This window comes from Hyperolius riggenbachi, chromosome 1 (genome assembly GCF_040937935.1).
Source record: "Hyperolius riggenbachi isolate aHypRig1 chromosome 1, aHypRig1.pri, whole genome shotgun sequence".
In the NCBI taxonomy this organism is placed as follows: Eukaryota; Metazoa; Chordata; class Amphibia; order Anura; family Hyperoliidae; genus Hyperolius; species Hyperolius riggenbachi.
The window spans coordinates 264,505,856-264,522,890 of NC_090646.1; the positions used below are offsets into that span (position 1 = coordinate 264,505,856).

General features: G+C 39.2%; 1 protein-coding gene across 6 annotated transcripts in view; it reads left to right on the forward strand.

Moving 5' to 3' along the window:
• MAPK10 (mitogen-activated protein kinase 10) overlaps positions 1-17,035 on the forward strand; it is a 385,550-nt gene that overhangs the window by 87,653 nt on the left and 280,862 nt on the right. For 3 of the 6 annotated variants that reach the window (XM_068233492.1, XM_068233489.1, XM_068233490.1), the window contains exon 2: positions 5,557-5,708. The exons of the other annotated variants lie outside the window; for them this stretch is intronic. The gene's annotated coding sequence lies outside the window, so the exon portion shown is untranslated. The remainder of the gene's footprint in view (positions 1-5,556; positions 5,709-17,035) is intronic. 6 annotated transcript variants of the gene reach the window in all.

Consider the following 17,035-nt stretch of genomic DNA (forward strand, 5'->3'; position numbering starts at 1 on the left):
CAGAAGTTTTGGGGCCATACCAAACTTTTTTAGTTGGCGAAGAAAGAAAAGTCTCTGTTGGGCTTTCCTCTGTGTGGAGGCAGTGTTGGCTTTCCACCTCAGGTCACTGGAGATGGTTGTGCCCAGAAGGCGGACGCAGGGAACTCTTTCCACTTCCTTGCCGTCAATACGCATTGGAGGTAGGGTGGGAGCACGCCTCCTGAAGTCAATGATCATCTCCACAGTTTTTGCTGTGTTAAGGACCAATCCGTTCACTCTGCACCAGTGGCAGATACTGTCGACCTGGTGGCGGTACGCCTCCTCATCGTTATTGGTGATCAGACCGACGATGGTTGTGTCGTCTGCAAATTTGATTACTTTTACAGAGTCTGACGAGGATCTGCAGTTGTTCGTGTACAGAGAGAACAGAAATGGCTACAGGACACAGCCTTGTGGGGCTCCTGTATTGGTGGTTCTAGGTAGTGAGGAGATAGTTCCTACCCTGACGACCTGAGATCTGTTGGTGAGGAAGTCTGTGATCCACCGGCGTAGGGACGGGTGGACACCTAGCGTGACGAGATTGTCTTGTAGTATTTTGGGGCTGATGGTATTGAATGCTGAGCTGAAGTCCAATAGGAGGATCCTGGCGTAGGAGTCTGGTCTATCTAGGTGATCATAGACGAGCTCCAAGCAGAGGTTGATGGCGTCATCGGTGGACCTGTTAGCTCTGTACGCGAACTGGTGTGGGTCCAGCAGTCCCTCTGTGGCGTACTTGAGGAGGGGGAGCACCATGCTTTCAAAAGCTTTCATAATCACGGACGTGAGTGCCACCGGTCTGAAGTTGTTGAGGTCAAGGATTCCCTGCTTTTTGGGGACAGGGATAATGGTGGACCTCTTGAAGCATGCTGGGACTTTGCCTTCCTGGAGGGACCTCGTGAGGATGGAAGAGAGTGTCGGAGTGAGCTGACGGGCGCAGGTTTTCAGGCAAGAAGGTGACACTCCGTCCGGACCTGAGGCTTTCCTCGCCTTTAGTCTTAGCAAGTGTTTCAGTACATCAGCCTCCCTCACTGATGGTGGGGGTGAGTCTGGGCCTATGGAGTCAGTGGCCGGCGGCTGTACGGGTGGCTGTGGGAGACCTGCAGGAGCTGGATGGTTCTCAAATCTGCAATAGAAGTCGCTGAGACTCTCGGCGAGCTCAGTGCTGGGTGTAGCATGCTGGGGGGGGGGGGGGGGGCTTATAGTTGGTGGCAGCCTTAAGCCCTTTCCACACCGCTCGTGCGTCATTTGAGGAGAGGTTCTGTTCCAGCTTTTCCGCGTAGCACTTCTTTGCGGACCTCAGTTCCCTGTTTAGGTCGTTTCTTGCCCTCTTGTAGTCCTCCTGGTTGCCGGACTTGTGTGCAGCTTCTTTGCTGCGTCGCAGTTGTCGTAGTTTTTTTGAAAACCACGGTTTATCATTTGGATATAGTTTGAAGGTTTTAGTTGGGATGCAGGAGTCCTCGCAGAAGCTAATGTACGAGGATACGTTGTCTGCCCACTCGTCCAGGTTAGGCGATTCCAGAGCCTTCCAATCTGTGCAGTCAAAGCAGGCCTGAAGTTGTAGTTTAGCCTCACTTGACCACACTTTGGAGGACTTGGTGACAGGTTTTGAGGTTTCCAGGCGCCTTTTGTACGTAGGTAGCAGATGGATGATGCAGTGGTCAGATGACCCTAGCGCTGCCCACGGTGTCGCTTTGTATGCATCTTTCAAGACCGTGTAGCAATGGTCGAGGGTGTTGGCACTCCTGGTGGGGCAGGTGACGTGCTGATGGAAGCGAGGCTGCTCTTTGCGGAGGTTGGCCTTGTTGAAATCCCCTAAGATGATAAACAGCGAGTCCGGGAGGACCGACTCCCACTGCGTGATGGTATCACTGAGATCACACAGGGAGGCATTCACCTCTGCATCAGGAGGGATATACACATCCACGAGGACGTAGGAAGAGAATTCCCTGGGCGAGTAAGTTGGCCTGCAATTGATGAGGAAGAGTTCTAGATCTGGGGTGCATTTCTTGGCCAGGACAGAGGCGTTTGAGCACCAGGCGGAGCTGATGTAGAAGCAGATGCCGCCCCCTTTCTTTTTCCCAGAGAGGGTGCTGTCGCGGTCCGCCCGGATGAGACTGAAACCTGGGAGCTGGAGAGCACTCTCAGGGATGTTGTCATTAAGCCACGTTTCGGTAAAGCAAAAGACTGGGGTGTTGTTACCAAGTTCCCTCTTGTCACTGAGGAGTCTCAGTTCATCCAGCTTGTTAGGGAGGGAGCGGACGTTAGCAAGGAGGACCGCAGGGATGGATGACCGCAGGCCTCTCCTCTTCAGCCTCGCCCGGACACCTGATCGACAGCCTCTGCGCCGCTGGCCGGTGCGAGGCCAAGCCGCAGGAGCAGAGATTTCCCGGATGTGGCTCCAAACAGAGTTGGCCAGGAGTCTGTCCTCTGGGTGTCGGGCTGTGACATGTTCCCATATGAGGAGTTGTGCTCTGGAGTAGGTGGTGCGAGGGGGGTGGGGAGGCATTGGAGGCATGAGTGGTAAGCCAACACAGTAAGCCAACACAGTGCCACCTGGAATTGTGCACTAACAGTCCCTAAGCAGTGTGACATAGATGTGAAGGATGTGAAAGGCATGTGCAATAACAAACCCTCAGCCGTATGACACAGATGTGAGAAGGCATGCGCAATAAACAGTCCATCAGCCAAATGACACAGATGTGAAAGGCATGCGCAGGACACTAACTTTACCTTTCTATTACATAGATTTGGTAAGATTGTACAATCAAGATTGTATCATTGGTGGGCACCTTAACTCAAGAGCTTTTTAATCGTATCAGTTCAGTTATCTTGAGGCTAAGACTTGCAAAAACAGTTATAGTGACTGACAGCAGGACTCTCACTAGGCACTAGAGACACCCCTCATACAAAAGAAATATAAAGCTACATAAAGGGACAACTACAGTATATATATTTTTTTTCATAAGTAAACAAGTATGATTTTAAGAACTTAAACAAGAATATTTCAATTCATGCATAAGCCAATACGCATTGTATGTCTTTAGGCTTATAAATAAACCTAACTGTGCAGTTACTGATGAAAGATTAAGATAACTGTGGCATTTACCGGTATGCATCTAACTTAAAAACAAAAATCTAAGACCTCTGAATTATCAATATAGATAAGTTTTTGATTCACAAATCCTTCCTGTTAGGATAAGATCTGAGTATGAAATCCTACAGGTAACAGCTCCATAAAACCTCTATGTTATGTATTTTGTGAAATGATACTTATACCTTAGCCCCTGTAGTTATTGTTTGATACTTATTTTATTTCTTTTTCTTTTTTTTTCTTTATTTGAATCATCTTTAGTTGAAATGGAAAGACTTCCTAAATATCTACAGTATGTACTGTTACTGTATGTTAGTATATACATATACAGTAATTCATCTTGACTATTGTCTTATTGTAACTGTATGACAGTGCAATGATTTGGTTAAACAAGGAGATATTTTTTTTAAAAACATGAATTTGACATTATTAGCAAGAATGGCAATTTTGTTTGAACTAACTAAGCTGTTGAAATGAGTACAAGGGATACACATGCATTGAGGATGCTGAAATGAAAAAAAAAAATAAGACATAATAATGCACTAGGCATAATGATATTGTCATGTGTGTTTATACAGTGTTTACTGTTATTTATGAATATTTGGTACATCATACAGATTCAATGACATATAACAATACGCAAAGTTACTGTGATGTATATTGTACACAGATTCACTATGATGTATATTGTACAACACTTTATTGAGATTTGGTACAGTATGCAGATTCTTAGAGACGTGTAGAAATGTGAAGTGTATATTGAACACTTGATTTCCTGAGATTTGATACAATACATAAATGCACTGAGATCTGTATTGTACACAGATTCAATGAGATTTGTATTTTGCACAGATTCGTTGAGATTTTGTTCAGTAGTACACAGATTCACTGAGATTTGTATTGTACACAGATTCTCTGACTGGTGAAGGTCCAGGTTCTGACTTGACCATATTCTGCTGGCATGGCAGCATTTTGTAGGACATTTCAGTACACATACACAGAGGCGCTCACACGCTTTATGGACCTGAACCAGTTTTATATGCTCCTGTACTGCCTGATGAAGCGGGATTGTTGACCACGAAATGCGTTGCGATTTTATGGAGCTGTGAATAAATTGTATATTTTTTACTCTGCATTTGAGTATATGTCCACTACCAGAGGGAGGTAAGTCCACCTCGACTTCCCTCTTTTTATCATTTTTAGAACATTGTTTTACTCTGCTTGGCGCCTCTGTTCGTACATATTACAGCACGATTAAGTCCACCCCTGGTGGAGGGGTTCTTTCCCCATTTTCCTATCTACAGAGAGCGACTTTTATACCTGAGTGGGGTCAGGTACTAATACTCCCCACCTGCCTGTCAAGTGGTTACCTGATGGTAACCCACCTTTGTGAGTATAAGAACCTTTGACTTTACATTATATATTGAGCTTACCAGACAATATTGCACTATTGGGCTCTTGGTGTCCTCTGTTTTGTTTTTACACATACACATATGGCAGTTTCCACTGTTTAAAGTAAGAAAATACTGTATATAATTGTATATAAGCTGACCCGTGTATAAGCCGAGGAACCCACTTTTCCCTCAGAAATTAGGAAAAAGTGATTGACTCGCTTATAAAACCCCAGTACGAGTCAGCCCCCCTCCCCATAGCCAAATGTGACTCAAGAATGATACAGCTGTGTTTCAAGATGCCACTAGATGGCCTCACAGATATGAGACACATCAATTGTGGCACAGGAAGAATCCCAGATCATTGCACCACTGACATATTGCTTGCACACTCCACAGCCAGCGGACACAGGTAGTCCTGAGCAGCGCACACTGCACACCATGTTGCAGGGGATGGAGACACAGACACAGCAGGGAACCAGCTGGCAAAAGCAGGATTACTAGTGCATGATCCTTACGCTCCACTGCCAGTAACAAAACCTGCTCCACCATCCGTTCTGCTCCACTGATTCACATATAAGCCGAGGGGGGAACTTTTTAGCACATTGTTTGTGCAGAAAAATTAGGCTTATATGCAAGTATGTAAGGTATGTGTGATGGTTATTTTGTTTACATTAAACCCTTACAAGATTGGGCTCTTCCTGTAACCATTTCTGACTATTTACATTGGCTAAATAAAGCTGAATATGTAAATAACTATTGACTATAGATCTTATATATAGAGACATTACCATTTTAAAAAAACATGAAAAAAATATGGAAACTACAAAGACGTGGCATTTTGTTGACCTTGTCAAGATATTGATATATTTTTGTGTAATTTAGTTTATATAGTATGGAGTGGAGACAGCAAGAAAGCCAGATGTCAGGGCTACATCTTAATAGTATCTGGTAAAGCTCATTCATCGGTAAAGAATATTACAGTGTGCAGTGATAACATGAAAGTGCTTTGGGAATTAATTCATCAGGAAACTATCACTATTTCTGTTTGGCTAGGATGTTCCTGGGTCTACTACTGAAAATCAATTCTCCATTCCCTTCTGACATCTCTGAAGAATCTAGAGACTGGACTCGATATACTAAGATGTTTGCACAAGAGAATATTGAACTGGACTGAGCACTGCTAAATTCAGACTACATCTTAAAGGGTAACTGTAACTAATATTTTTCTACCCCCAAAAATGACTTATTTTCTCATGCTAATATGGAAAAAGTAGCGCATAGGATTAGTATTTTATTTCAAGCTGCTTAGTTTATAGTTTGTCAGATAGCAACCAATTAAACTATGCTGAAAAATAACCTAACCACTCTGGTCCCAGTTTCATTTTGAAAAAGAGGATTGTTTAAAGCCATGTCTCTATTAAAAAATGGTGATGATTCTGTGAAGCCACACACAGCCAAGACCAGTCTCAGCTTGTTGACCTCATTGTCACTAGATTGTGGAAAGGTTAAGGTCCCAGTGGCAAAGCTATAGATAATAGGGACCCATAGCAAAACGTCATAGGGCCATCAGATGTAGGCACTCTTGAGCAATGCCACCTGCCCCTACCCTGTAGATAAGAGTTAACTGAGCAATGTACATTCTCATGCAATCTAAACTGCGTACAGTCCATGAGCATTGAGACAAAGTCAGAGAAGATACAGCCTGAGAGAGATTCTGTCAGCAAGCTACAAAGAAAAAAAACTGTGGAATCTAAAGTAAAGCCCCATACACACGCTCAACAGCGGTCTTTTATGCAGCACAATTATCAAAACAACTTTTGTTGTGAAACAAGTTGAAACAACCCCCAAAAAAGTTGCTTGCTATTGTTCACACAACTGATCAGACTGATAAGACGTCAATCCAACAGTTGGATTGACGTCTTATCAGTCTTATCAGTTGTGTGAACAACAGCAAGCAACTTTTTTTGGTTGTTTTAAAGAACAAGCGACACCCATGCTAACCTAGAAATAAAAAACACATATATAAGTAGATAAATACTACTTCTACTTACATAACAGATGTATTGTGCTATCCACGTACTGATTCCTGTGAATTTTATAAAGGAAAAGCAGAAAATCCTTTTCAAGGCAGTGGCCATTTTGCCAAGCTAATGCTGACATCATATCCTCCCTGACTCTTGTTTCCCCCCTCCCTTCTCTTTCTCATTGTATATTCATTAGCTGTCCTCCTCCCAGAGTCTTTTTTTTAATTTACACATCCAATCACTGAGTCACCTCAACCTTGCTTGTAAACACAAGTGATCAGCTAGGCAGGGAAAAAAATGGAAGAGGAGGAATATATTATAGATAAAAAGAACTCCTAGCATTCAAAAGAACTCCCAGCATTCAACTTTTTGGCACTGTTTGGCACTAGGGCCAGTGCTACTAAAGTATGTAATAACTCCAAATCATAACAGCAGAAAAAGTTTTGAATGCAGGATTAGCATCTTTATCACTTAATACACTGAGACCAGTTGCTGTTGAAATTTGATTTTTATGGTGACAATACCGCTTTAACTTGTTTCACAACAAAAGTTGTTTGATAATTGTGATGCATAAAAGACCGCTGTTGAGCGTGTGTATGGGGCTTAACAGTATACAGCTTTGAAATAGATATTATTATGACATCTTTCAATATTTTTATTTAAATTGCATTACTTTGGGCTAAAGGCTGGTAGGATAACTACTATTGTATAGTATGGAGACAGAATTTTAATTGTATGTTATGCCAGACTCAAGTTCTTCTTTAAAAGGTAACAGTACAGTGTTGCTTGCGAAAATTCGCCTAAGTCATTTTCGCATCGAAAATCCCATTTTCGAATTCGCTGAATTTTCATGAAAATCTTCTGAGATATTCGCTTTTCGACCAGCATCGAAAATTGTATGCAGACGCTTATGCGGAAAAATGTACGCAATAATCCGCATGGAAATTCATTGTATGCAGATGCTTATGCCTTTATGCGGAAAAATATCCGCAATAATCCGCATAGAAATTCATTCTATGCAGACGCTTATGCCTTTATGCGGAAAAATGTCCGCAATAATACGCAAGAAACGTCCCTGTATGCGGATGCTAATCCCCTTATGTGGAAAAATGTCCGCAATAATACGTAAGTAACGAAAAAATTATGGGCATTAGGCAAAAATTAACGCGAAAAAATGTGATCGAAAATTCGCCCGTCAAAACGAAATTAGGCGAAAATTCTGCTAAACTAATTCTTGCATTTTCGCTCATCACTGTAATAGTATTACATATATAATGATTTTAGATACTATTTTAAGGTGTGAGTTTTGACCAGTGTTGCCAACTCATCCCTTTAATTACTGACACATATGGATTATACAGGTTTTGTGGCTATTTAGATGCAGTTAAGGCACTGATTATGTGCAAATAGCCCCAGAACCTGTATAACTTAGATGTGTCAGTAATTAAAGGGATGAGTTGGCAACACTGGTTTTGACCAGAAATAGTCATGGTAAGTCTGATTAAAGGATTTGTGTACTATTTTCTAATCAAAATCAAGAGAATGTTAAGCTTATTAACTGTATATCACTGAAAAAAACTCTACGTCTTCCCAAAAAACCTATGATGAATGGCTAGGTAGACTACATAATAAAATATTCTTTGTCAGACAATCAATCTAATCCCCAAAGCCTGATAAAGTAATGGCTGTAAATGGAAGCCTGAGAAAATTCAGAATCTGCTTTGGCTCTGCCGGCTGAACGCTGCTTGCAGGTGTGTGGCTCAGACACTACTTAGAATAAAATATCTGTTTGCCAAAAAAAATAATTGTAAGAAATTTGGGAGCACATGGCTGCCAGGAAACCTGGGTGCCACATAGACCACAATGCTAATTGTCGCTATAAAGGCACCCAGTGGAGAATGTTCACTAGGCACTGGAGACAATGAGTATAGGCAAAGCAGGAGACAACAAAAGAGCAAAAAGCACTGGGGATTGTGTTGTAGATAGCGGAGGCGGTAAGTTACTGGGTTAGTGATAGGAGAAGGTAGGGGTTGGTTAATGTTAGGCTTAGATAGTGGTAAGTTAGCATTAGTTATAGGTAAGAGGGGTTAGTATTAGGCTTAGATAGTGATAGCTTAGTGTTAGGAGTAGATAGAGGAAGGGCTAGTATAAGAGGAAGGATAGGTAAATTGATAATAGAATAACAGTAACATTACTGATATTCTATTATCCTAATTATCCAACTCCCAACAGTAGAATATCAGCAGCATTGCCAATATTCTACTAGTAGCCTCATTCAAGGCCCAAATTTCCCCGACACCCTTTTTGATGTACGCAAAAAAATACTTGCTAAGGAACTGCCATTGGCATTGTTTTCCTAAAAAGGTGACAGTAGTATTACTCTTCTTATTCCTCTTTCTCGAGGGTTTGTGCCCTGGAACTAAAGTGGTTAAGTTATTTTACACAGTCATTGAACCAGATGTTTTACTGATGTAAAGTTAACCATCTAGAACATTTCTAACATGTGTTTCTGTGATCAGTGGCAATCAAAGCCTTGTATTTTTTCCAATTCATTTGGCCCCAATGTGCTGATTTGATGATGAAAAGCCAACAGAGGATGCATTAAAATTCAGCTCACAGTTATGGTCTGAAGCTCACTGCTGCTCATTGAAAACAATCAGGAATTTGTTTTAGCTGCTATTAATGGGCAAATTAATGAAATCTGGTTTGTGATTGGCTACCGCACACCTTTGTTTTTTATGATATAAAATGAACAAATGAAAGCTGTGTAGAGTTTATTATGATTTTCCAGATCTTAGTTGCTACAGTGGGCCAAAAATATATCTGCAGAGGATTTTACTTATCCAATTCATTGAACATTCACAATGAAGACACAACATGCACTGACAATAACTTCCAATTTTATACCGGGACATCATGTCTAACACAATTTATGTTAGCTATTCAGACTTGAAGTTGGTGACTACGTTATCCATAAATATTACTTATTCATCTTTTCTAAACTGAGACAGTCACCTGATTGGTGATAAAATATTTTCTAGACTAGAAAACAGAACATTTCGATAAAGAGACCTATTTTCCTTTGGGAAGTTATGAACATTTGCCAAGCATAGAGCATTTAGCTTAGTGATATACAGTAATTCCTTTACACACATGAATAGCTCGGTCAAAGGTCACGTTGTCTGTTATTACACAAGTGATTATAGCTGACAGCTTGTTGGACACAATGGCTTAATGTGACTCAGTAATGCGGATGGTTATATTAGAATATAAGCTTTATAAAAAAAATCAGATTATTTCCAGTTATTTTTCATACCATTATACTGTTCAACATTTAAAATATTTTAGCGCAACAAAAAGGAAAACAGGAAAAAGGATTGATGATTCACTACACGGCATTCTCTGCCTTTTCAGTGCCTAATGGCTTTTCAGAGAAATATTAGCTAGAGATCAATAAAAACCAAGGGTGTGTGGTGCACTGCAGAGGCATACTGTGTTTGCTTTATAAGGAATTATTGGTACTCTCCAGCAGTAGCACAGGAAGAGGAGCAGATAAATTGGATTTACTAGCAGCAGAAATGGCAAAATAAAGCTCATGTTGTATAGCTGCCCTTATGTGTTATGTTGGAAGGCTACATTTATTACCTGGTTTTAATTACTCCTCTAGATTGATTTACTTGCTGTTTATGGCTTAGAGCTGTTGCAGGAGGGCACACTTTTTAAAGGGAGATATATCTTTGTGGAAAATTGGGTATAGTAATAAACAGCACTGTAACATACTTAAAGACTCCTGAAATAAAATAGGGAAGGGTTCTATTACAAAAACAAACACTTATGCTTGCTTCGTATGCACAGTTAGCTGGACCACAGAAAGGCTGTAATATATATATATACATTTCTGGAACAACATTCACTTATTATTTTCGGTAGCAATGTAGGCAGTTATTTTAGGAAAAAATCTAATCCTTTTTTTAAAGTTACTTGCTAGCCACTAGAACTGGATCTGAGAAAACATAAATGTTTCATAATTGTAGAACATAAAGTTGTCAGCGACTCAGAGTTTGTCAATACATAATAATTTAGGTATAGCCTACCATAATAAAGGGAATGTGAAGATTTTTTGTTTTTTTTAATTAGAGGATCACAATTCTGAAAAAATGTAAAATTTAAAATACACGCATATGCATACTTACAAAATGTACATTTGTCCCAGAGTAAAAATCTTTTTTTTTTCTAGTGTCACTTTACTTATAGTAGGTAGCAAAAAATCTGACAAATTCTCAGGGTTTCCCATATTTTAAAAAACACTTACTGAGTGACAGTTGCTCAGTCTAAGTGCCATAATAGTATGCAAGCATATAGCAACGCTGTTCAGTATCCATGTATAGATCCTTTCCAGGGTGTGCTTTGGTAAAAATAAAGGAAATACTTAGAATCCCCCATGAGAAGTCTGACTAGGCCAAATCCTGTCAAATCTTTCAGATTTGTACTACCTACTATAAGTGACAGTAACATAAGAGAAAAGTAAGTTATTGTACATCTTATTTGTATACATGTAAAGTTGAAAAACATCAGTTTATAAACTTGTTTCATAGCAAATCATGTTAAATAAACTGTTATATGATGATATACAGAACAGTTGACAAATAACAAATATAAACTGTAATAAAAATGCTGCTGTAATTTATGGTGGATTTTGTGATGGACTAATAAATAGCACGTGAACAAGCTGTTTGTTTTTTAGGGTTTTTTTTGTTTTTGTTTTTGTTTGAAGTTCTTTAAATATTGTATACTGTGGAGTTTGTAGCATAGTTAATGGCATCAATAGTGTTTTTTTAGATTTAATTTTACATTTGTTTTAAAAAATTTATCAAGTAAATTTGTAATATTACCTATAGATATTCCGTATGAACCATGTCTAGCTTGTAGGTTCAGTTTCAAGAAATCTAGGATGAAAGCAATAGATGTATGATTGGTATAATTTCACATTACCCAAGCATGCTGCCCAATGTCTTGAGAATATATCGTTTTTCTCAGTCCTTTCTAAGAATATTAAGAAATCTTATACAACATTTATTGGTGAGATCCACTGCACCATAGTTTCCATATGTTAATCAGCTCTATTACCAAAACAGAAGATCTACTAAACAATAGATAGCACTAGGGCAATGTAATGGGACAAAAAGATTATGAAATAGATCACACTACTCCCAACTGCATGGCAAATGGGATGCTCTGGAGAATTACTAATTGCATTAGAAGCATAACATTGTTTATGGCAAGTCCAAAACAATTAAAAGTGCCTGGACCTGGTTATTTCCCACTTGGACAATTTGTCAGAAACACACAAGCCTTTACAAAGTGATTGACGTAGCTACACCATGAATTTAAAAAAAAATTGTATGGGAAAGTTTTAACAGTTACCAAAGGAAGGTGTCAAAAGAAGATAAATATATAACGCATCAATTTGTAAACGTTTAAGTATTCTTAAATACCATAAAATAATATTGGCTTGAAACCAGTAGTGTTATCCTTTAAAGAATGATACAGAGGCGCATTGCCACTATTGGACCTTTTTGAGCTTGCACTCCTTGCCTGATGAAGCGGGTTATACCTGCGAAACGCGTTGCGGAGTGCCAAAATAAATTGTTATTTGCGATTTGAACAATCTCGATTGTCCATCATTTCAGGAGGTAAGTCCACCTGTACTCCTTCTTTTTAGTTGTTTTTAACATTTAACATTTTAACCTGCCTGGCGCCTCTGTCCAAATTTGCACATTTAAATTATTAATATTATTAATTTACATATTGCCAGCATATTCTGTGGCATTGTACAGAGCCATCTTGTGTAGAATGTGAATTGCATGACAACAAGTGGATAGGAGGCTATAAACTACACAGACTGGCCACCTCAGCAGTGCAGGCTGCTACTACTGACTTAGCTCTAGTAATCCCTCGTACATGCTTTTGTTTGCCTGGACTTTGCCTGGACTTTATGGTTCAGAAGCACAGTCACATCCTCTCCTTTTCCTGACATGCCCCTCCCAGCCTGTTGTTGTCATTGCCTGGCTCCTGCATCAAATGAACACAGAAAGCGGTCAGCTGTCAAGCAATATAGGGACTCACAGAGGTTCAGTAGAGTACTATTTCATGATAGCAGGCAGTGCTCCTGAGGTTAGGGTGCCTAGCATGCACCCTTACTGCTGGAGCACACAATGACACACTTTAGGGTAACTACAGTGGTGTATCCACTTTTGATGTATCTTCCTTTGACTGGCATCAGGAAGCATGCTAAGAACTCCAACATATATAGAAGCCTTTTTATCATAACAAACAGACTTCTGAGTTTATATTAGACAGAAAATATAAAGCAGACAAAGTTAGAGAGATATAGACTGATTTACTGAGTCATCACTTGGCCAGTAAGTATCTCTCATCATTCTAGAAAAATTGCCTTTGGAAAAATGGTAAAGAATTAGCATGCAGCATGTTTGTGTGAGTATCGGCTATACTCAAATATTTAGCATCCTTTTTAAATAGGCTCCTAAGCAGATGTGATTGTCTCTGTGCATATATATATATATATATATATATATATATATATATATATATATATATATATATATATATATATATACCTTTTTTTCAATTTTAAAGCTTAGCATGCATATATGGGAGTAAAAGCATTACAAAAATTACATTTTCTTTTCACTTTACAGGCTTTAAATCTACATATGCAGTAAGCGCTGTAAGGAAAAAAATTAGAAAGTTAAGGGAATAATTGCAATTTTTACATTAAGTGAATGTATTATGTATTCAAATAAAATTTAATAAAAATAACATTTTACAATTAGTGCAAGCTAAACGTACCAGAATAATTAAATAAAGAGCAGATGTGTGAAGTTTGTTTTAAAATGCTTTACATGTTTTACGCACTTTTCATTCACAGTAAATAATGCATTGTTTGCATACATTTCAATGTACAAATAGCTCTAATAGATACCATTAGCTTAAAAATGTTCTTACTGGATAAAAAAAGGGAAATAATGCTTGTGATTCATATTCCAATTTGTCTGAAAATAAAACTGATCCATCACCTTAAAGTCGTATAAAAACTCAGCATTTCCTCTTTATTAAAAGGAAATATAAGATTATTCACAGCATAAAATCTACTATATGCAATCAATAGTTTTCATTTTAAGCATTGTTAGTATTTTAAACAAACATGTAAGACTCACAAAAATAACAAATCCATGACATAATCTTGCAACCAGGTCCAAGAACCATCCATAGTGTAGGTATCATTAAATGTAATACATTGTAGCCCTTTTTGCAAGGACTCCTCATTTGCTTATCCAAAGTGCATAATGTAACCGGTTACAAACCCAGGTAAACGTTTTGAAACAAAACTGAATGTTGGCTTTTTTATCTTCTCACAGATACTCCAACTTCACCAATGTCACATCAGTTCGATTTTTATTGTTAAATGCATCGTTAAAGAGAAACTCCGACCAAGAATTGAACTTTATCCCAATCAGTAGCTGATATCGCCTTTTACATGAGAAATCTATTCCTTTTCACAAACAGACCATCAGGGGGCGCTGTATGGCTGATATTATGGTGAAACCCCTCCCACAAAGAAATTCTGAGTAGTACTCTTGGCAGTTTCCTGTCTGTGAACCCTGTTGCATTGTGGGAAATAGCTGTTTACAGCTGTTTCCAACTGGCAAAACAGTAAGCAGCAGCTACATCACCTGCCAACAGTAAAAATGTCACCATGTGATAAATGTCAGAATATAAGTCAGGGATTTAAAATATTTTACAATGGGCAATCACTGACTAAATCATTTATACATAATTATTGTAAAAATGAAGCACTTTTTTATTACATTATTTTTACTGGAGTTCTTCTTTAAGTGCCATCATTTACTCAAAGTGCAGAGATCAAGTGTTATACATATTGCCAGGTTGCCTCCCGCACTCTCAATAGAATGAGGATCCTCTACATTACCTGTTCATTAATAAATCACTGACTGTCACTCTAAAGCCAGCCTTATTATAGGGATGTCAGCTGTGCAGGCAGGATCCAGATGCCTCCAGGGCTTTCTGCCAGCTGACTAGCTAATAGACATGAATGATTCACTTGGTCAAGCATTCATACTTATGTCTGCAGGGAGGGCAGGGGGGTGACTGGTGTCCACAAGCTTTTTTTGCTATTTTTCCTGCGGGAAATTGTGAAAATGCTGCAGTTTAACTTGAATGTTTGATTTTTCCCAGTTGTCCTCTGATTGTGCAGATATTAGATCATTACCTAGGTTGAAAGTGGCCAGTTCAGGTATATGCCATCTATCTGTCGGTACCTCAGAGGTTAGGCACTTTAGCAGTCTTTATCAAAGAACTGTGTCTTGTATCTACTTGGCTACTGGTGACAATTCCAGGAAACAGAATTATAATAATAAATCTAGAAATGGCCCCCTTCAGGACCTGGACTTTCATTTTCTCTGCGTAATGGGAAGTGATTTAAAAATCTGCTTGAAATGTGCTTATTTTATGTTGTCTGCTGGGCGATCAGCATTTTTCAGCTGTCATCTCTGAAGGTTAGGCTCATTAGCCCCCAGCCATACTCTTAATAGCCAAGGTTTTATGACACTTGCTGCACTTCAGTCTCAAAGGTCTTCAGTGTAATACATATTTTACTACATGCTGTGCCCAAGAAGATAGTCAAATTCAGCATTCTCATTTTTAAACTATCCAGGATCTTTATTGATATAAGTCATATTTACAATGTAAAAATGTTAACTTTAAACTTAGTGGGTTGTGAAAATTATGAATTTGAAATATACATAAACATACAAAAACAATCCTTGATTAAAAAACAGAGTATAGAACAGAGTAGAATTGTTTATAGCTTTTTCATATTTTTTACTTATGTGACTTATGCAGAAAGTAACATCCATTCACTTCTATCTGCCATGCAAGGTATTCTTTCTGTGTAATTTAACTTGCATCTGCCAAGTTCATCTCTTTTCTCCCTGCTTCACTTGTCGCATGTCTGCAGAACACCAGTTATTGTTTGTTCAACCGCATTAAAATGAAGCACTCCCTCTTTTCCTTCAACCTACTACAATATAGGGATTGAAAACCTTGTGAAAATGTATGATAATGCTTAAGGAGGTGACTATGTAGAGAAATAATCAGAATAAACAGTGGCCATTATGCAATCCACCTTTCTCCTCAGCTATTTTATTGATTGGGGCCCATATGCAGTTAACTTTTTCTCCCGAGTTTTCTCCTATGTAATTATTTCACAATTTGTCAATAAATGCCTTTTAACCTCTAGCCGACCGCATTACGCCGATGGGCGTGGCCGCGGCGGCAGCCCCAGGAACGCCTAACGCTGATTGGCGTAAAGTCCTGGGGCTCTGTTTTGCAGGAGATCGCGCTCTCCTGCTTGGTGGGCGGAGCGGAGCTCCGCCTTCAGTCTCCGAGACTGTTAGACGGCATAACCGCCGTCTAATTACATGTACATGTCTAATTACATGTACATGTCTAGTTACACGGCTGTCCCCTCCTGAGACACAGAGATGATCGGCTGTCATAGGCTGAAGCCTATGACAGCTGATCACGGGGATTGGCTGGCGGGAGGGAGGGAGGGGGGTTACAATTGAAAAAAAACACTTATTTTTATTTAAAAAAAACACACACATACAAACAAACAAACGTTGGGGGGGGGGGGGGGGGATCAGACCCCACCAACAGAGAGCTCTGTTGGTGGGGAGAAAAGGAGGGGGGGGGATCACTTGTGTGCTGTGTGGAGTGGCCCTGCAGCTTGGCCTTAAAGCCGCAGTGGCCAATTTAATGCAAAATGGCCTGGTCTTTAGGGGGGTTTAACACTGAGGTCCTCAAGAGGTTAAACCACCAGCAAGTGATAAAATACTTAAAATAATTTTGATAGTACTTTTTACCTAGTTTTTGGTACCTTTTCATTTGTACACTGTTAAAAAGTTATTTTAAAGCGGAATATAACCCTGCATTTCAACTTTGCTCTAAAACATTATTTACAGTATATGCAACCAGCATTTTTTTTTTTTACTAGACCAGCATTGGAAGGGTTACACAGGGCTTTAAAGTTCCTGGAGATTTCTGCAGACGCATCCGAAGCTGAAATAGATACATTTTGTTTACATAAATGTATCTAAGTGTTGAATGTGACTCATCTCTCTGACTGAGAAGGAGCTTGGAGGACAGCCAAAGAGTGTGTAACATTTATCAATAGATACATGTAACTAAATAGAATGTATCTATCTGAACTTCTGCATATCTCTCCACGGAACTTTAAACCTCTGTGTTTAACCCTTCCAATGCTGGTCTAGTAAAAAAAAAATGCTTTTGCATATAATATGCTGTAAATAATATTTTAGAGCAAAGTTGAAATGCAGGGTTATATTCCGCTTTAAAGAGAAGATGAAAATGTTATCGTTTAGGATACCTTGGCCCAAATTGAATAT